This window comes from Vipera ursinii (assembly GCF_947247035.1).
Source record: "Vipera ursinii genome assembly, chromosome: 9".
NCBI lineage: Eukaryota > Metazoa > Chordata > Lepidosauria > Squamata > Viperidae > Vipera > Vipera ursinii.
The window spans coordinates 4,543,764-4,562,842 of NC_139523.1; the positions used below are offsets into that span (position 1 = coordinate 4,543,764).

Sequence of the window (19,079 nt, forward strand, 5' to 3'; positions counted from 1 at the left end):
ATAGTTGACGTCCACTCTTCTTAAAGTTGCTCAGGTTGAGAAAAGGAAGTCTAGAAGGTCATTTTAAGAAGGCAGGGCACATTCTGCAGCTTTTTTCTGTGGGGGTCAGCAAGGCAGACGTGCCTCGGTGCAAACAGCCCCATCCTGGGGGCAGGAGGAGGCTGAGCTTTGTCTTTTATCTCAAGTCCTCCCTGGGACCTGGACTCACCAGGTTGCCAATGGACTTGCCTTCCCATAAGCAGATGGCTGCCAGCCCTGAGAGATAGAAAGAGAAAGGAGGAGAGAGAAAGAACAAAGAAAGAGAAAGGCAGAAAGAGAAAAAGAAAGAAAGAGGCAGAAAGAATGTGTGTGTGTGAGAGAGAGACTGACTTTTAGCTGGCAGCCAAAGGGAAGGGAAGTCAGGTCAAGAGGGCATTAGTCTCTCTTGGCCTTTGGCCACTGGCCCTCTTCCTCCCCCCCCTCCCGAAGTCTGTGGCTGCGGCTGCACAGTCAGCTTTTGGCAGGCGCAGAGCAGAAGATGGAGTTGGTTTCAGAGCCTCATTAAAAGACAAGCGGACAAGGAAAACAAAAGGCATTTCAGGCCAAATGGCACTTTTCCCACCAGGGCCTTGGCAAAGCTGCCACAAGGACTTCTGGGTGCATCTCCTGCAGCTCGGCAATGCACCCCATCCCTTCCGGGGGATGGGTGGCTCTTGGGGCCCACCAGTCAGCAGTGGTCCCAGTTTGGAAGAAGGCAGAGGAAAGTCACTCAGCCAGAATTCTCTTGGCACACCAAGCCTTCTCTGGGCACCTTTAGAGTGGTAGATTCATGCATTGAAGCTGACAATCCTTTTCCTGAAGCCAGAGCTGGATTTGGCCCCAGAGGACCATCTGATCATATTTTGATGCTTTGCTATGAGATTCACGCCAGTTACTTAATGGGTCGGAATGAATCCACTTTCTAGCTTTGAAAACTCTCCCCCCCCCCCCGAACTACAAGCTAACCAAATGAGCTGAATTGGCAGCCCCTGCTACCACATAAAAAGCCACTACTGCTAACGGAGATTAGTGCTGGCCAAGCACTGCAGAACTTAAGATTTTCTTTAGAAAGGAACCTGGTAAGCATGAGTGCAGTTGGTGGGTGGGCTTCCCCATTGCTCTGGGGCAGGATTGTGTCATCTCTTTTAGACTTGACCACACTCGACCTTCTAATGGCATACAGTGGCCACGCTCCAAACAGTGAGCGTGACCAGGAGAAAAAGTTAATCTAGTTTAATTAAAAGTCGATCTGGTTAATTAAATAAAATTGCTAAAATTATTCTCCATTTATTCAATAACTTTCCCAGTCTGCATCGCATGAAAAGTTATGATTTGATGATAATTTTGCTTCCAGAGATGGGATCAATCTTGATTGGAGCCTATAAGTCTCCTTCCACCCTTGTTCCAGGCCTTTATTTATATCCTTGAATTCCAGGATTTTCTTATCCAACCAGGAAAAAACAACACAGTGTTGAGTTAAACAGTTCTTGGAGCAGCGCAAATGATTGACAAATGGATGAAACTGTAAATCAGTAACAAGTAAATACAACAATAGATTCTTGAACTGTCATGGCTCTAACCTGAACTGCCAGTCTCCCATCAATTCCTCACCATATCTTCAGTGCAGCACTGATGACATTGCCTGATTGTGGAATGAAATGTCTGCAAGAAAACAACCAATCTTGGAGAGCACCAAGGACCCTAAAATTCCTCACCTTCCCAGTTCTGAAAACAGCAAAGAATTTTGAGGGGCTCCAAACCTCTGCACTGTGGCCATTTTGGAGAACAAAATATTTTTGTAAAACGTGACAACTTTTGTCTGCTAATCCTGATTTTGTGCACTGGAAATACCTGATCTGTTTTCTCTTCCTCCTAGAAAATTCCTCAAAAAAAACCACAAAAAAAAAAACCCAGCACAACACCAAGGAAGGGAGATCGTGCATGTCTTGAGGACCTCTGGGGAGAGATGTGTGGTACTTAGTACATTTAATAGAACAGAGAGAGAGAGACATCTCCATTGCCTATCAAATGGTGTCACATGGCACTTAACTCCTGTGGGCTGCCAGCCTAGATGGGCTTCAGGGTCAACTTGTGTGACCAAGAGGAGCTGGGATCAGACTTGATGGTTTCCAGTGATGTACATCCCAGTAGGACACCATTTACCAACCTTGACAACTCCTGGGAGTTGAAGTTCACGCATCTTAAAGGTCTGAAGGTTGGGAAACCCTGCAGGAGATCAGAGGCAGTGGGTCAGCTAAGGTCCAGAAACAAAATATCTAGATAACCAAAGCAATGAATAAACTCCAAAATTTGGAGTCACCAGTTATCTCTGAAGACAGATGCAGAGCAATATTTGGGTGAAAAGGCAGGGTTTGTGCCCTGTCACTAGACATGATTCTTGTCTTCAGCTCTGACTTGGAGAAAAGGCTTGGCTACCAGTGAAATCAAGAAGCTAGACGTCCCTTAGTTCTAAACACTGACCTCCCCTGATGTAGTCACTCTGGCCTGCAGACAATATCCATGTTTTTGCAAAAGCACCAAGTAGGTGTTCTCCACTTGTTTCAGCTCTGAATCTCAACTTTGGAAAGGCTGTGGTGTCTCAACTCTCCTCTGCCCAGTAGGTTTAAAATGGCCATAAAGAGGAGGCAGTGTGTCCAATGCAGTCAGTAGGAACTAGCAAGTTTTGTCCCTTTCAGTGTCATCCACCACATTGTCAAAAAAGTGTGTTTGGAAGAAAAGAAAAAAACACCACTTGAAAACTAAACATATAAACATATAGGTGCTGGTGATGACCTATAAAGCCCTAAATGGCATGGGCCCGGATTATCTAAGGGAGCACCTGCTGCCAGCGTCAATTTCCCATCGTCCTGTGCGCTCCCACAGGGAGGGCCTCCTCAGGGTACCGCCGGTCAAGGATTGTCAACGGGCGATCCCCAGGGGGAGGGCGTTCTCTGTGGGCGCGCCTACCCAATGGAATCAACTGCCAACGGAACTCCGGACTGCCCCCGACCTTCGTTCGTTTCGCCGGGACCTAAAAACCTGGCTCTTTGAGCTATCTGGTCTGGACTGAGGGGTTTTAATGTTTTTAAATTGTGATTTAATTTTTGTGGCTAGACTTAATTTAATTTATTTTAATTTTATATTGGATTGTTTTTAAATTTTGCCTTGTAAACCACCCTGAGTCCTTTGGGAATAGGGCGGTATATAAACCGAATAAATAAAATAAATAAATAAATAAAGGTGACCAGGATGTCTTGCTGTGACCTGAGGCTGAGAGGGCCACATCGCGTGGTCAGAAGAGAAAGAGATGGCCTTGGGATACCTTCATGCTGTGCTCAGGGGAGTAAGGAACAGCCCTAACAGTCTTCTCAGATTAAACTGTACCAGCTGCACCAGTTGTGTGCCCATTCTAAATCCAGATTAGCAAACAGTTTGCATTACATGTACCCAAAGAAGCCACTGATATTATGGTTTAACCTGATAGCCTGGTTCACACAACATATCAACACCCCCCTCCCTGAAAAAAAACAACAACCCCCAAACCCTCATTTTAGTCCAGACTGGCAAGTTGTGTGAACTCAGTTAAAACAGCAGCCTCTGTTTTGTTCCCATTGGAGATCACTCATCCAGGAAAACAGGAGGATGTTTCCAGCAATCCAGCTCTGAGCATCTGCGGCCAGAGAAAATAATCCTCCGATGTTCTGTCCACGAAGACAGGCCTCTCCCCCCATCCCCCAGTCCCAAATGTGACACTGCAATCTATGGGACCCTTTCTCCCTCTGAGTCAATGTGTCTTTTTGTTGCCCTACTGGAGTTTGAAGCCTGTGCGCCAGCAGAGACAATGCCCGGCATTGTTTCTTTTCAGCAGCATCTGACGGCCCCAGAAAAGCAGGGAGGGCGGGGGGGGGGGGGGAGAGAGAAAGCTGGCCTGTGCTGAGAAAGAAGGATGTGGGGGAGAGGAGAGGAAAGGCTGAGATAGAATCCTCCCACTAAGTGAGGCAAGGAAGGGAGCAGGTAGCCAGGAATGGGTCATTTCTGGGCAACCAGGCATGAGGCTGAGAAAGCCAACTCCGAAGCAGCCTTCAAAGCAAGCTATACATGTTGGCCAGCAACTGTCTATGCAAGACATCTCCCTCCCTCCCTCCCTTTCTTCTCCTTTCTTTATTCCACATTCTTCCTTCCTCCTTTCCTCCTTTGCTTTTCTTTATTCCACTTTTCCTTCCTTCCTTCCTTCCTTCCTTCCTTCCTTCCTTCCTTCCTTCCTTCCTTCCTTCCTTCCTTCCTTCCTTCCTTCCTTCCTTCCTTCCTTCCTTCTCCCCCTTTCTTGGCCTTTCTTTATTCCACATTTATTCTTCCTTCCTTCCCCACCCCTCCCCATTTATTTGGAAATGCAGATCCACATATTTTATTCGTTTGCTAGATTGATCTCTGCTCCCCCCCACACACAATTTCTCCCCACAACTGCCCTGTGGCTTGCTCGCAATAGCTTCTGCCTTTTAACCCAACGTGTTAAGGAGAAAGGGGCTGCCAAACTCCTGTCCTCCTGCCAGCTTCTGTGACTGAGGATCAAGATCGCTGTCCTTAGTCTTCCACAGGAGCCTCACTATTATACGCCCTGGAATCATCAGGAAACGCAAAGGGACATAACCACAAGATTTGGGCAACAGGGATTTAAGTATTTCGTGGACAGAGCTCTAGAAGAATCCGCGCTGAAACAACATGCTGAGAGTTTAGGACTGAAGTGGTCTCTCGGTGCTTACTATAGACCAGGGGTAGGCAACCTTGGCTCTTTTATGACTTGTGGACATCAACTCCCAGAATTCCTGAGCCAGCATGGCTCAGCTTGGAAACCTCTCCCTTTCCCCTCAGCATGGCTGGCTCAGGAATTCTGGGAGTTGAAGTCCACGAGTCATAAAAGAGCCAAGGTTGCCTACCCCTGCTATAGACGATGACAGCACTCCATCTTGGATGAGCATAAGATCAGAACACCAACAAGATTTCTGCTTCTCATCTAGGTTGGGATCAAGTTCCAACCAGCCCAATCTGCTCCTTTGCACTGGATCATCCTCTGAAATGGGCCAAGAGGCCAAAGTTCTTGAGAACCTTTTCTGACCTGACTCCCTTCCAAAGAGCTGGGACTTGCACTCCCAGGTCTCCTCGCTGACCATTGATATTGGCAAGGGTGCCAGGGCAGGGAAGCCTCATCCCTGGCTTTGGGGTGTGTCTCCTGCCTCCTTTGCCTTGTTCCAAGCAAGCCACCTTGACTGTTGTGAGCAATTCTAGAACTCCTGAAAAGAAGCGACACTCACGTTCTTGCGTGGCATCATGTCAATGCGGTACATTAAGTCTGCTGCATCGAGCCGATGGTGTGCAGTGGAGGTTGGTTCTGTTCCTCTGTTCCTCCTGACATTAGATTACAGTAATCTGGTCAGTATCACACCTGTTCTTACCTGCACATCAACTGGAGATTATTTTTTATAGGCTGCCTAGAGTCACTGACAGTGAATGGGCGATCCTATAAATTCTATAAATAAATACATAAATAAATAAATAAGATATGCGCTATGGAAAAGATCTAGATTCTGCTGCTGCGCGAGACTCTTCTTTCCTATGCTAAACCCTCAAGGCTCAGATTGTAGGAAAAGTCAAGAGTGCAGGCCCCGGGCTTTTGCTTAGGCAAAGCTGGAACCAGCAGACATGCCTCTGCCCCACTTCTCCCCCCTACCAGGCACATTTCATGGTAATGGGCTGTTAATTTTAAAGCCTAATTAGTTGGGCTCCCGGTGTCAAAGTCGTTAACCTTTGCACTGCTGTTTCTCAAACCAGAACATTTCTTTTTTCTTTTTCTTTTTTTTTTAACCCTCACAATTTTTACTCTGCATTACTCCAAAAATCAGCATTCTGGTTCCACTTTAGCTATGAGGGCAAAGAGGGGTGGTGGTTTTTTTTTTTTTTTTTCAGGGGTGTCCCACAGGGAGACGGTCAAAAAAGTCAAAATGGCAGGCGCAGCCATGTGATTGGAGCCCCGCCTCTTTTTATGTACAAAGCATATAAAAAGCAGAGGACCTCATCCCCCTGTGGACACCCCGGGCTTCTGGATTGCCTGTTTTGAGGTGCTGTGAAACCCTGGTTTTCCTTTAGAAAGGCAGAAGAGAGCATATGCAGATTGCAGTTTCCTTGCTCAAAGAGGTATAGCTGACTCCCTGGGATTAAGAAAAAGAAGGGGGAAGGTGAAAAAAATGGGACTTTTTGACTCACAGCCTTTATGCCAGGGTTTCCAAAACTTGGCAACTTTAAGACATGGACTTCAACTCCCAGAATTTCCCAGCCAGCGAGGGGAATTCTGGGAGTTGAAGTCCACGTCTTTAAAGTTGCCAAGGTTTAGGAACCCTGCTTCATGCCATTCCAGGAATTGCACAGACATCAGACTATGACTCTGCATTACCTATGACTTTCCAATTGAAATTTCTCCCAAACAGAGATTAAAATTCCCCTTCACAAAACGAAACTGAAAATCCTCTGTCAAGTCTTCAGTTGCTATTGGCAGTTTAAATGTTGCGTGGAACTTTTTTGAGAGGTTGCTGGTAAGTCTTCTGCTTTTCTGGAAAGAAGACAACTCAAGTTGGAAGCAAACACACTTTCTAAATTTGGCGGAAAAGCAAAGTCTCAGTCAGCTCCAGGCCAAACTAATGTAGGTAGTCCTTGACTTATAACCACAACTAAGCCTAGAATTTCTGTTGCTAAGCAAGGGAGTTAAGTGAGTTTGGGCCCATTTCACAACCTTTCTTGCCATGGTTGTTAGGTAAACCAGTGCAATTGTGATTAACATGGTTGTGAAATGAGTCTAGCTTCCCCATTGACTTTGCTTGTCAGAAAGTCACAAAAGGTGAATCACAGGACCCCAGGGACACTGCAACCATCAGGCCAATTCCCAAGCATCTGAATGTTGATCACATGACCACAGGGATGCTGCCATGGTCATAAGTGTCATAAGTCATTTTTCCCCCCACCAAATGAATGCTTGTAAGTCAAGGACTACCTATAATTATTTGGAGAGAGAGAGGAAGACACAGCCAGTGAGCAAGAAAGCATGTCGGTAGTCCTTGATAGATGACCTAATAGTGACTGTTCAAAGTTGTGACACACAATATTCATGGTTGCAAAGGGAAGAGATCCTTCACAAGATGCTATCCTTCACTCTAGACACCCTCAACTTAGAGATGTCTTGGATACCTCATCTGCCTGAATTGGGCCCACCCCCTGGTGTCCCTGGGTGAGCTGTGTGGACTTTTATCATGTGGTCATGCCTGCCACCTGGCTTCTTTTGACACCTGCTCTGAACACGCCCAACCGATTTTTGTTGCAAGGTGAACTTAGGCCACTATAAAAATGGGTGAGAATAGCTAAGATTAGTGAAAAAAATGGGGAGATGAAAGCCTCCCATTTTTAAAACAAGTCAGAACCAAATATTGCCACTGTGGAAACTGTCTCCATGAAAACACAGCCTCTAAACATGCATTATACAGACCTTACCAGTATCCGCTTTTTTGGACTGCTTCTCCATTAGCTGAATCAAGCTGGCTTCCAGAAACCCCAGACCATTTTGCTTAGTCTGATCTGGACTTACGAACAGTGCACCAGTTATGATTTGACAAGCCCATGGTTGAACCTTGGCTGTACTTTGATCTCCGAGAAACTGTCCCCAGCTTAGGTCTCTAGATTGCAACTCCCTGCATCCTTGAAATGGGTTTTTGAAGGACGAGGCTGGGCTTTCAGCCTTAAATTGGAGATCTGATTGACCAAGGTCAATCTTAAGATGTTAGAATGTGCAGATGACAAATGTCCACCCCTTAAGAGCTGCCTTCCAAGACTTACTTTCATCCAGGTATCTGCAAGATTTGGTAAAAAACAACAACAACACAAGTCAACGTTTCTGTTTATTGGTCTAGACAGGGGTAGGCAACCGTGGCTCTTTTATGACTCGTGGACTTCAACTCCCAGAATTCCTGAGCCAGCCATGCCTTGGTGGAGCAGTGGGCTAATGCTTCCTTAAGTAACAGCAGCTGCCTGCAATTAGTGCAGGTTCGCATCCCACCAGGCTCAAGGTTGACTCAGCCTTCCATCCTTCCGAGGTAGGTAAAACGAGGACCCAGATTGTTGGGGGAAATAATCTGACTTTGTAAAAATGCCGCTTGGGGGGGGGGGAGAAAGCCCTAATAAGCAGACATATACATAGAATGAAGGCTATTGCTAAGCACATTGGTTTGTGCTTAAATTGTAAGCCGCCCTGAGTCTTTGGAGAAGGGCGGGATATAAATGGGATTAAAAAAAAAAGATCCACAGTTGCCTACCCATGGTCTAGGAGGAAGGCCTTCTCTGCTGTTGCCCTTTGGAACACCTTACTTCCAGAGATGAGGTGAGCTCCCCGTCTTCTGGCTTTCTGGAAGGTGGTTGAGATCTAGCTCTGCCAATTTGCATGGGGTGGAAGAGTGTGATGCTACCCTGGGGATGGCTGGTAGCTTGAGGGCACTCCCCCTGCCTAGTTACCATTTTTAACTTTCAGAACTTTTAATTTTGGTGCTGACTTCTAACTCTTTAAGTTTCAACATGTTTTTCATCTGTGACTTTAGTCAGGTGTTTCCATTGCTTTATTACCCTCTTGTAAACTGCCTTTAAGTGTTCTTTAAGTGAGATGGGTGGTGTGGAAATTTAATAAACAAATAAAATGTGCACATAAAGAACAGATGGTGCTTCAACTGCACCATTATCTTGGCTTTTTTGGCCACACCCTGTGGACACCCCTGGATTCATTCCATCTTTTTTTTTGCCCCTTCTAAGATGTTTCTTGCCAGGTTTTTCTGAACAGCGAGGCTGATTTCTCCAGAAAGTCCTGTGCTGTGGTTTGTTAGTTTCTAAGAATAATGTTCTTGGAAATAAAGATTATGCTGAAAACTGATGCTTCCCTTTTCAGCCCGGCAGCTTCTTCTTTAATGCTTGAGTTTTTTTTAAATAAAAATAAAATAAAATAAATATCTAGACATTTAAATTAGGTGGAGACTGGGAGGCACCAGAAATGCTTCTACAGATGTGCAAGAGATTTGGGCATCACGTTGAGTTCCTCTGCCAGAAGATTCCTGCATAAACAATGCCTCTTCCCAAGGCAGCCTGTCTTGGCCAATTCAAGGAATGAAAAAGTGTCTCAAGCAGGTTCCTAATTTAGCAAGCAGTTTGCTTCACTCCCCCTAACAATTGCGCCATGCAATTATGGGCTGGGGATTAACCTAGTTTAGAGTGATCCGTTTTAAGGCGATGAGGCAGGTAAAATAGTAGATCATTGCCTGAGTCACTTTGAAAGCTTCCTGCTGCCTCATGAGAAGCAGCCCCGCATTTCATTCAGAGGCTGTCACCTTCAGGTAATATATTTCGACTTGTGGGGTTAATAATCTCATTGTTTGTGTCAAAGCCCAAAGCACTAGGCCAGATTTGCTTTTCAGGACAACAAAGGTGCTGTTTCCCAACACGCTTCTCTCACCCGTGAGTTTTTTCCCACCCATACAGCTTGGAAGATAATATTAACTCTGCTCTGGTTTGGGAGATAGAAGTGTGAAACAAGATTTCATTTGAGGAAAGATAAGTTTCAAGGGCGAGGTGATTCAAAGGAGGAGGAGAAGAGGGCTTGGCATGACACTCTGCAAAAAAGCACAACAAACACATCCAGGGATGACTTCAGTTTCCCTGCCAGGATGCCTTGGAAAAAGGGCTTGTCTGTGGGGGCTGCCCATCAGAAAGGGGCTCAGAATCCACAAGGTGGTAGGCGGGGCATCATAAGAGAAGCCGGCCCCTTTGGCACATGCGTGATCCTGACGGTCCACCCACTGTCTTGCAGATTTTCACTCATCTGCATAGATTCCCCTGTATTGATTCAACCATGAAGCTCATATGAGGCCACTCAATTTCTCTGCATTTGAGAAGAGGTCATTAAGCCAGTATGTCCTTCCAAAATAGTCTTTCTGAACTTTGGTCACTTTAAGAGGTATGGACTTCAACTCCCAGAATTCCCTAGTTCAAAAACATTGCTCCAGAATGTGTTTTAAACATGCCTAGAAGTACATTTGGGATTACTCCTGACACATGTCACCTTGATGTCAGTCAGTGGTGTGCCAACAGACTACAGACATTTATCACCAATAGAAGAGAAAATGTGTAGTTCAGGGTTGAATTGTGGGGCCCTTGGTACTCTCTTGAGCAGGCTTTCTTGCAGATGCGATAGCTGTGGTAACGCAGTGGTGAGAATGCAGCACTGCAGGTTAACTGTGCTCACAGCCAGGAGTTCAATTCTGACCAGCTCAAGGTTGACTCAGCCTTCCATCCTTCCGAGCTCGATAACATGAGGATTCGGATTGTTGGGATTGTAAACTGCTTAGAGAGGGCTGGAAAGCACATGGGACGGTATATAAGTGCCATTGCTATTGCTAGGTAACATCATCAGAGCTAGAAGGGAATGGGGTTTGTGCTTTTCCTTTCTAGCACTGATTTTATCTAGTGGGGTAATGAAGCTTCTGCAAGAAAACAACCAAACTCAGCATCAAGCACCTCACAAAAGAGCCTTGGTGGAGCAGTGGGCTAATGCCTCCTTAAGTAACACCAGCTGCCTGCAATTAGTGCAGGTTCGAGTCCCACCAGGCTCAAGGTTGACTCAGCCTTCCATCCTTCCGAGGTAGGTAAAATGAGGACCCAGATTGTTGGGGGCAATTAAGCTGACTTTGTAATAATGCCGCTTGGGTGTGTGTGTGTGAAAGCCCTAATAAGCAGGCATATACATAGAATGAAGGCTACTGCTAAGCTTGTAAGCCGCCCTGAGTCTTCGGAGAAGGGCGGGATATAAATGGAATTAAAATAAATAAATAAAATAAATAAAAAATTTGTCAAGGGTCTCTGTGTCTCTCTGTGTCTCTCTGTCTCTCTCTCTCTCTCTCTCACACACACACACTGTTGCAGTCAAACATCTCTTTAAATCAGGCCCCCTTTTGATGCTGCCACGCCGAATCATGGGGAACTGGGCAGCTGTTCCACGGGGAGGTCTCTTCAGATGGATCTGCCCAGCTTCAAAGGGAAATGCGCTTGGAAAACATGCCATTTTCCTCCCAGGAGAAATGCCACTGAAAAGTCCTTCTCCTTTCTCCTTGTCTCAGCCCTGGGTGCCAGGAGCAGCAGAGGCAAGAGTGGAAGCGGGTGAAGAAGAGTTCCTGAGCTGCGAATTTCTCCGATGGAGACCTGATAGCAGAAAAGCTTTTGCTAGCACCAGCAAGACTTGTCTCTCGAGGGTGCTCTGAAGGTAGGGGAAGGAAAGTCAAGATGGTGGCTGCAATGGTGCCATTGTTACTCTGTCGGGCTTGTAGATCCATCAAGATGGCAAATGTGAGACACACAAAAAGTTGGAGGTGGGACCTCTGATGGCACCACTGCAGCCACCATCTTGACTGTTTTGACCACAACTCTGCAAACATCTTTACGGCTTTCCCTCCCTACAGCTTTTGGTGCCCCCCAAGAATTGGGGAAGGCCTGGCATTTGGGCGCAGAGGACAGGGAGCCCTGAGCTCCAGCTGCCAAAATATCCATGGTCCTGAGTACCAGCAGTCTGATGCCAAAATTTGGGGGCAACATTCCTAGGCTGGTCTCAAGAGGCTTTGCCCTTGGCTGAGCCTTGCCACGGCCTTCTGGCTCTTGCAGCAAAGGGAGAGTGGCAGTGAGGGTGGCAGCTCTGAGGGTGGGCTGGTGTGGGATGAGGATGACGTGCCTCGCTCTCCTCAAGTGGGCATCTCTCAAGAGGGCTGTGTCAGCCTTGGAAGAAATGTGAAGAGAGCTCCACCTATATTACACATCTTCCTTTCCATTTTGAAAAAAAAAGTGTCTTTTGAAATAAATTTCAATCCCGTGTGATGATTCAAAGGAGAGTTTTCAAGCCATCTGCTCAGGATTTTCCAATGCTTTTTTAGACGTCACATTGTAAAAAGAAAGAAAGGGTATTTGTTTGCCTGGTTGTGACTGCCGTCTTGACTTTTTTTACCCTTCTCTGCAGACACCCCTGCTTGGAATAGATCTCACTGGGAGAAGGAACCAGCCTTTTTCTGGGGTTGATGCCTTTCAGTTGTGACACTCCCTCCAGAGGCCAGCCTGGCTTGACTGACCCTCCATGAGATGGCAGAGACCTTCCAATTAGACAAGCCTTCAGAAGTGGCACTGAATGTGCAGCCCTAACATGGCCGTCGTCGAAAGAGATCAGCTAAATATTTTGACTGTTGTGCTGCATTTTTCACTTCTAGCTGCTACTTCTCCTTGTGTTGTGAGGAAGAATTATTTTTCCACCGTTCAGTCTTTGACTTCTTGAAGACCACTTCACATCTCCAGGAGAGAAAAACCTTAAAACTGAAATGCCTGAAATTTTACACCTGCAAAACTCCATTCCTCCATAGAGGCCCCTCCATAATATTGCCCATGTGAAGTGTAGCAGTGGTGGATTGGAAATTCCCTGGTTTTCAGAGCTTGGCTCCCAATTTGCTTTAAGGAATCTTTTAGCCCCTCCCCTCTCCATCCCACCCACTCCCTCCCCCGGCTTGGCCGTTCTTGAGTTTCACGGCAAACTTTGCTGCAGCTCTGCTAATGAAACCCAAAGCCACCATGGCTATATTAATCCCAGACCCCTCTCTTTTTGCACGCACACACCGCCATTCCCAGCCAGTTCTGCCAACGTCAATGACACAGCCATCTTGGCCAAGAAGACATGCGTGACTCTAGCTATGGTAACAGCTGCTGTTCATACCCTGGGATGGCCAAAGACGGAAGAAAAAGAGCAAAGTTGACGAAGGAAGTAAGTTATGTTGCCATCCATAACTTCAGGCAAAATGGATGTCATTTAGGAGACCAAGTGAAAGGCTTTGGCACAAAAAAGGTAATCAAAGCCACCAGTATCAAAGCTGAGTTTCAGAAGCCATCTTCTTTTTTTATCAGGTCTAAGATGGTTAATTGGGTTTTAACTGGGGTTTTACATGTTGCAGGGACTTAGTTTAATCTTTTTTAAATTGGTCTTAATTTTTGTATTAATGTTTTAAAATTATACCCTGTAAACCGCCCTGAGTCCTTCGGGAAAGGGCGGTATATAAATTCAATAAATTAAATTAAATTAAATTAAATTCCACTTATTTCTTTTTTTTCAACTTCCCATCTGCAGTATGACAACCCTGGCCGCTACTATGCCTGGGAATCATGTCCTTGGTGACCCGCCAGTGTCTTTTGAAAACTTGCTCACAAAGATAATTTGAATTTAAGTCTCAATTAACATTTAACATTAAGTCTCAATTAACGTTTTTGCAAAGTGAAGGGTCTACTCTCTCCCCCCCCCCCCGCCTTAGAAGGTTTCTGGGGGCCCCATGGATTCCCGAGTGTGCTTAAAACAGAATGCTAGGCAACTGACTCTTCGTCTGAACATGTCTTCCGCAAAGAAATCAATAAAGATAAGCTGGAAAGGATGGGGGGGAGCATCCTGTAATGCTGGAAAGGTTACTAGACAACGTCTTCTGTAGGATGCCTCTTGGTAAACACACTTATGACTGGTGACCTGGCAGCTATTTTGGGATCAGGCCAGCCCCCCAAGGAAGCCCTCTGAAGGGTTGTCCTACAAGGTGCTCTCAGAATGATGCTCCTGAAACCAAGCAGAGCCTGTTCTTTCCTTTCTCCTCTCTCCATATCCAGTAGTAGCAGCTGGAAGAGTGCAAGTTACACGTTAGGGGTGAGAGGTTAGCTAGCTCCAGATTTCGGTCTGCTAAGACCAGAGCTCCCTCCAAAATGAGGAAGGTTTCACCATCAGCATCTATTCCCTTGGCAAAACTGATGAGACCACTGGTGCAGGAAAATAAGACCCCTGGGCTCGGGATAAATTGTGGGGGGCAGCCTCTCTGAGAGTGAAAAAAAACCCCACCAGAAACCAAACCTGTACGAAGTAATCAATATTGTCGAAAGGCATCTAGTACAACATTCATGTGCAGAAGAAGATGGAGACAGCAGCTGTGACTCTAGATTGGTGTTTTTCAACCTTGGCCACTTTTAAGACATGTGGACCTCAATTCCCAGAATTCCCCAGCCAGCCATACTGGCTGAGGAATTCTGGGACTTGAAGTCTACACCTCTTAAAGTGGCCAAGGGTCAGAAGTACTATTTTGGAAGGAAATACTAAATACTAAATACTTAATGACCTCTTCTCAAATGCAGAGAAATCAAGTGGGCCTCATATTTAGAATATTTATATCGCTGCCTACTTGCACCTGGCACCTCAAGGTGGCTTACAGGATATGAAAGCACAATATCAACGAAATAAAAATAATAAAAGACAAAATAATAAAATAATTAACCCCCACCCCACTGACAACACACACTCATACCAGACATTTAATGGTCTCCATCCCGCTCTGGGTTCCTCCGGCTCGCTGGCAGAACCACGTCTTCAGGGCCTTCTGAAACAGTGTTGGAGTGGAGGCCATTCTAATTTCTAGAGGGATGATATTCCAGAAGGATATGGGCTTTATGGGCATCATGGGTGAACTGATACAGGGGGATCCATGCAGGTGAGTCAAAATCTGCAAGACAGTGGGTGGAACATCAGGATTACCTACGTACAAAAGGGGCAGGCTTCTCTCATCCAGAACAACTCCCTGTCCTCAGAAAGGGCAGCTTCTCATGTGTGGAGCCATTTTTATAAATCGACAAGCTTCCTCTAGAACAGGGGTGTCAAACCGCCAGCCTGCAGGCCAGTGGCATTTTGCGGAGGCCACACCCACCCCAGCTCTGGCAATGCGAAAAAAGTTGCGATACGTCGTGACATGTCACGTGATGTGGCCAGTTTGACATCCGTGCTCTAGAACAGTGCTTCTCAATCTCAACAACTTTTAAGATGTGTGAAATTTAGCTCCCAGAATTCCCTAGCCAAGCCATACTAGCTGGAGGATTCTGGGAGTTGAAGTCCACCCATCTTAACGTTCCAAGGTTGAGAAGCACTGCGTTAGAGGGTGCAAAGTTTAGATCAATGTTTCTTAGCCTCAGGAACTTCAACATGCATGGGCTTCAACTCCCAGAATTCCCCAGCCAGCACGCTGAGAGTTGAAGACCACACATTAAAGTTGCCCAGGTTAAGAAACCCTCTCCTTGTTGAGCTTTACTTTGAAACTGCTGTGGCTGTTGGTACCCGTCCCCCAAAGGCACCCATCCTTCAAAGTGGTAGGTGGGGAACTGGGCAAAAGGCGATGGGATGGTGGAGGAGAACTAGCAAACTGCTGAAAGTGGGAAAGGGAAATGCTGGTAGCCAGCAAGTTTCTTGGAGAGGTGGAAGAGAAGGAAAATAGCCTCTAGACCACTGAGGTCTGGCGAGCTGCGTCTCTTTGTTCCTTTTATTAGGGCCACAAAGGTCCAGCTTGTTTGCTTAAATGCTTGAGCGCATCGGCTGCTGTGACAGCATCACATTGTCTGTGCAGCTAACTTTTAACCCTCAGCACTCTTTTATCATCATCATCATCTGCTGCTGCTGCTTTTCTGCCTTGGCCCAACTGGAAGAAAGAAGACCCAGCCAAGAACTCCAATGGAAGAAAGGCAGGGCCTGATCCTTACCATGGTTCTCCCATCCCAGGGAATTCACCAGGATGGCCTGTCTTGGGGATTATGTGGAAAACCTGCAAAGCTTCCGAAATGGGAGGCCATCACTGGGTGGGGTGAGGGTAAAGCATATTTATTGGGCCAAAGGAGCTATGCCGCTGGGCAGCCAACCTGGGGGCCACATGTTGGGGGACACTGTGGACTGGGGAGCAGCTGTGGAGGTTTATGGACAGCTCAGATGCAGGGACATCCACAGGGGGCTGTTAGAAAGTCAAGATGGCAGCCATGACTGCACAATTACAGCCCGCAAGGCAGTTCATGGCTGACATCTTGACTTTTATACACACCTCCCCCACACACACACCGTGGACCTTTCTATTACTCCTCAGGGTCTCACTCTGAAATTGAAAATGGAGAAAGTGTGTCACTAACATCATGTGTGGATTGAGGATATCAGTGGCAAGGGGCTTGTGTGACTGGCAAGGACCCATCCCTCAAGAGGTTCCTTCAAAGTAAAGTTGATTATCTGCTGCCCCAGGAGCCCAAAACACTAAAACCTGTATCTCATTGAGGGCTGTTTCCGGAGGGTCATTCAGGAGGAGGTGAAGCTGAGATCACAAGTAACTCTGCAGGTAGCCCAGGATACCAGGGGCATCAAGTGATGTAGCCCCCATCTCAGGAAAAATGTTTGGAAACTGTAATGTCAAGGTATTGCTTTTAAAGGCAATATTTCCCTTCCTTCCTTCCTTCCTTCCTTCCTTCCTTCCTTCCTTCCTTCCTTCCTTCCTTCCTTCCTTCCTTCCCTCCCTCCCTCCCTCCCTCCCTCTCCTATATTTAGCTTCACTGATCAGGCTGCATAAATAAATGGATTTCTTTCATTGTTACCTCTGAGGCTCTCTGTTCATTTATTTATTAGTCACATTTATAGACCGCCCACTCAAAATGAGTTTGAGGTACACAGACTGAAAATATGAAGTGTCAAAACAGTCAGAAGATGTCTTCATTGCTTAGAATTAGATTTTAGATAGAATTAGAACTTAGATTGTTTAGAACAGGGGTCCCCAACCCCTGGTCTGTTGACCGGTACTGGGCCGCAGCATGCCAGCAACTGGTTCACACAAACAAGCAAAGCCACATCCGTGGGATTCAGGCAGCACATAAAGCCACGCACCTCCGGTCTGTGGAAAAACCTTTCTCCATGGAACCGGTCCCTGGTGCCCAAAAGGTTGGGGACCCCTGGTTGATGTGGAATTTTAAACAAGTAATATTATACTTCTGTCATTACAAAACTGCATCCATGCTAAACACATAACCAGACACAGAACACCAAGGAGCCTTGGTGGAGCAGTGGGCTAATGCCTCCTTAAGTAACACCAGCTGGCTGCAATTAGTGCAGGTTCGCATCCCACCAGGCTCAAGGTTGACTCAGCCTTCCATCCTTCCCAGGTAGGTAAAATGAGGACCCAGATTGTTGGGGGCAATAAGCTGACTTTGTAATAATGCCGCTTGGGGGGGGGCGAAAGCCCTAATAAGCAGGCATATACATAGAATGAAGGCTACTGCTAAGCACATTGGTTTGTGCTTAAATTGTAAGCTGCCCTGAGTCTTCTTCGGAGAAGGGCGGGATATAAATGGGATTAAAAAAAAAACCTTCTCAAGGAATGAAATGTAAGGCAAAAGGATGACTGAGTTTCAGGAACAAAACATAATCCTTTTCAGAAATAATTGCTTCCTGGATGCATATCCCAAATGCAGAAAAGAAGGCACACTGCTATTTTGCATTTTGCCAGTTTCTCAGTATGTGTGTATGTATGTATGCATTTGTTTATATACAATGATGAATTAAGGAGGACTTACAGCGGTTTACAACTCTACAGATAAACAGCCATACGTTTAAAACATTGGCGGAAAAAAAAAAGGAATGAATATTTACAGAAAATATAAAATCGTCACTACCAGCACCAATAATTAAATTACGCAGCTAAGTTACAAACCCAAACAATTAATTTGGAAATAAAAAGAGAAGATGGCGGCACTCAACTCATCTCCAAACATTCAATGGAAAAATTCAGTTTTAATCAACTTCAGGAATTCCAAGGTGATGCAAGATAAATAGAGAGCAGAGATACTTTTCTAGATATCCTTGTATGTGAAACTGAAATGATAAAAAATCTGGAGGGGCTGGAAACTTGGCAAGCGCCAAAGAAGCTGCCAGCAGATGTGTTGGGGCTCCAGATGTGTCTGAAGACCTCAGTTTGAAGCTCATGGTCTCAGCACATCTGGAAGGCCTCTGTTTTCTCTGCACTAATCTGTTCGTATTTTCAAATCCCCAGTGAATTTCTGGTCCCTTGTGCTGCCAAGGGCAGTTCAGCCTGTCCAGTGTGTGCTGTGTCCAGGTACCTGGGATGACTCTGACCCTGATTACATGGGAGTGTTACTTTATGTACAGGTTGCCACTGGCATTCCCCTTCTTTGCAACATTCCTGATTCAAAGCGTGAACCTGCTACTTAAAAAAAATAGGACACTTTGCCCAGGAAGTGTCGGCTTTGTTGTTGTGATTATTGTGCAGCTGAGTGCCAGGGGACACCCTCGTTTTGCGTACTAATTACTATACATATATCTGCAAGCAGATATTTGTACAAGCGGAGATAACTAAGTACTTCCCGTCTTCCTGCTGGAAAGGGGGCAGCACTCAGGTGTATAATTTGCCTGGGTGAGCACTCTGCGCACACCTGTGACCTCACTTTTCAGGGGATGGGGTGCCTATGATCGAGTCTTGTTCTTGCTCCTCCCTTATGGAAGTGCAGCTGAGTTATACATCTTCCAGGGCTCTGAACCCCCCTCCCCACCATCCCTTGCAAACCCAGAATCCCTCAAAGAAAAGAGTTAATTGCACTCTTTTAATCTGCCCAGGGGCAGTTTTCCTTGCTTCCTGCTGGGACTCCTGGAAAATGGAAGAGAAGCTACTCAGCTTTGCCTGCCTGGAAGAGATTTGGGGGGAGGCAGCTGATACTTCTCCCTGCTCCCAGTCCCTGCCTTGCTTCCTTCCGGCCCCGCCTGCCTGCCTGCCTGCCTGCCTGCCTGCCCCTCCTCCCTGCCGGCTGCGTCTGCTGGTGGGAAAGGCCGCCTGGCATTGGGAGGCTTTGGCAGCAAAGCAGCTCAGCTGAAGAGGAAGCCTGCAGCACTCCAGTGACCCACTAACCTTCTTCTTCTGGGGGAAGAGCCTGCAACAAAGCAGCCAGCCTGTGAGGGCTCTGTCTCTCTCACACCGACCGCCTCCCTCGGGCACACATTCCCTTACATGCCTGCCTCAGCTTGTAAATCCCTCCTCCACACTGGCATTCCGCGGGGCTTCCCTCCTTTGCTCACATATGAGGATGTATGCACACTGCCAAGGCCTCCTCTCCCCCCCATAGGCCCT

The 19,079-nt window shown here is 46.5% G+C and overlaps 1 protein-coding gene across 1 annotated transcript in view; it reads left to right on the forward strand.

Annotated features, from left to right (window-relative positions):
* Window positions 1–10,926, forward strand: part of FAM167B (family with sequence similarity 167 member B) — a 99,551-nt gene extending 88,625 nt beyond the window's left edge. The window contains exon 3 of the transcript XR_014493354.1: window positions 10,686–10,926. The gene's annotated coding sequence lies outside the window, so the exon portion shown is untranslated. The remainder of the gene's footprint in view (window positions 1–10,685) is intronic.
* Window positions 10,927–19,079: the final 8,153 nt, after the last annotated feature.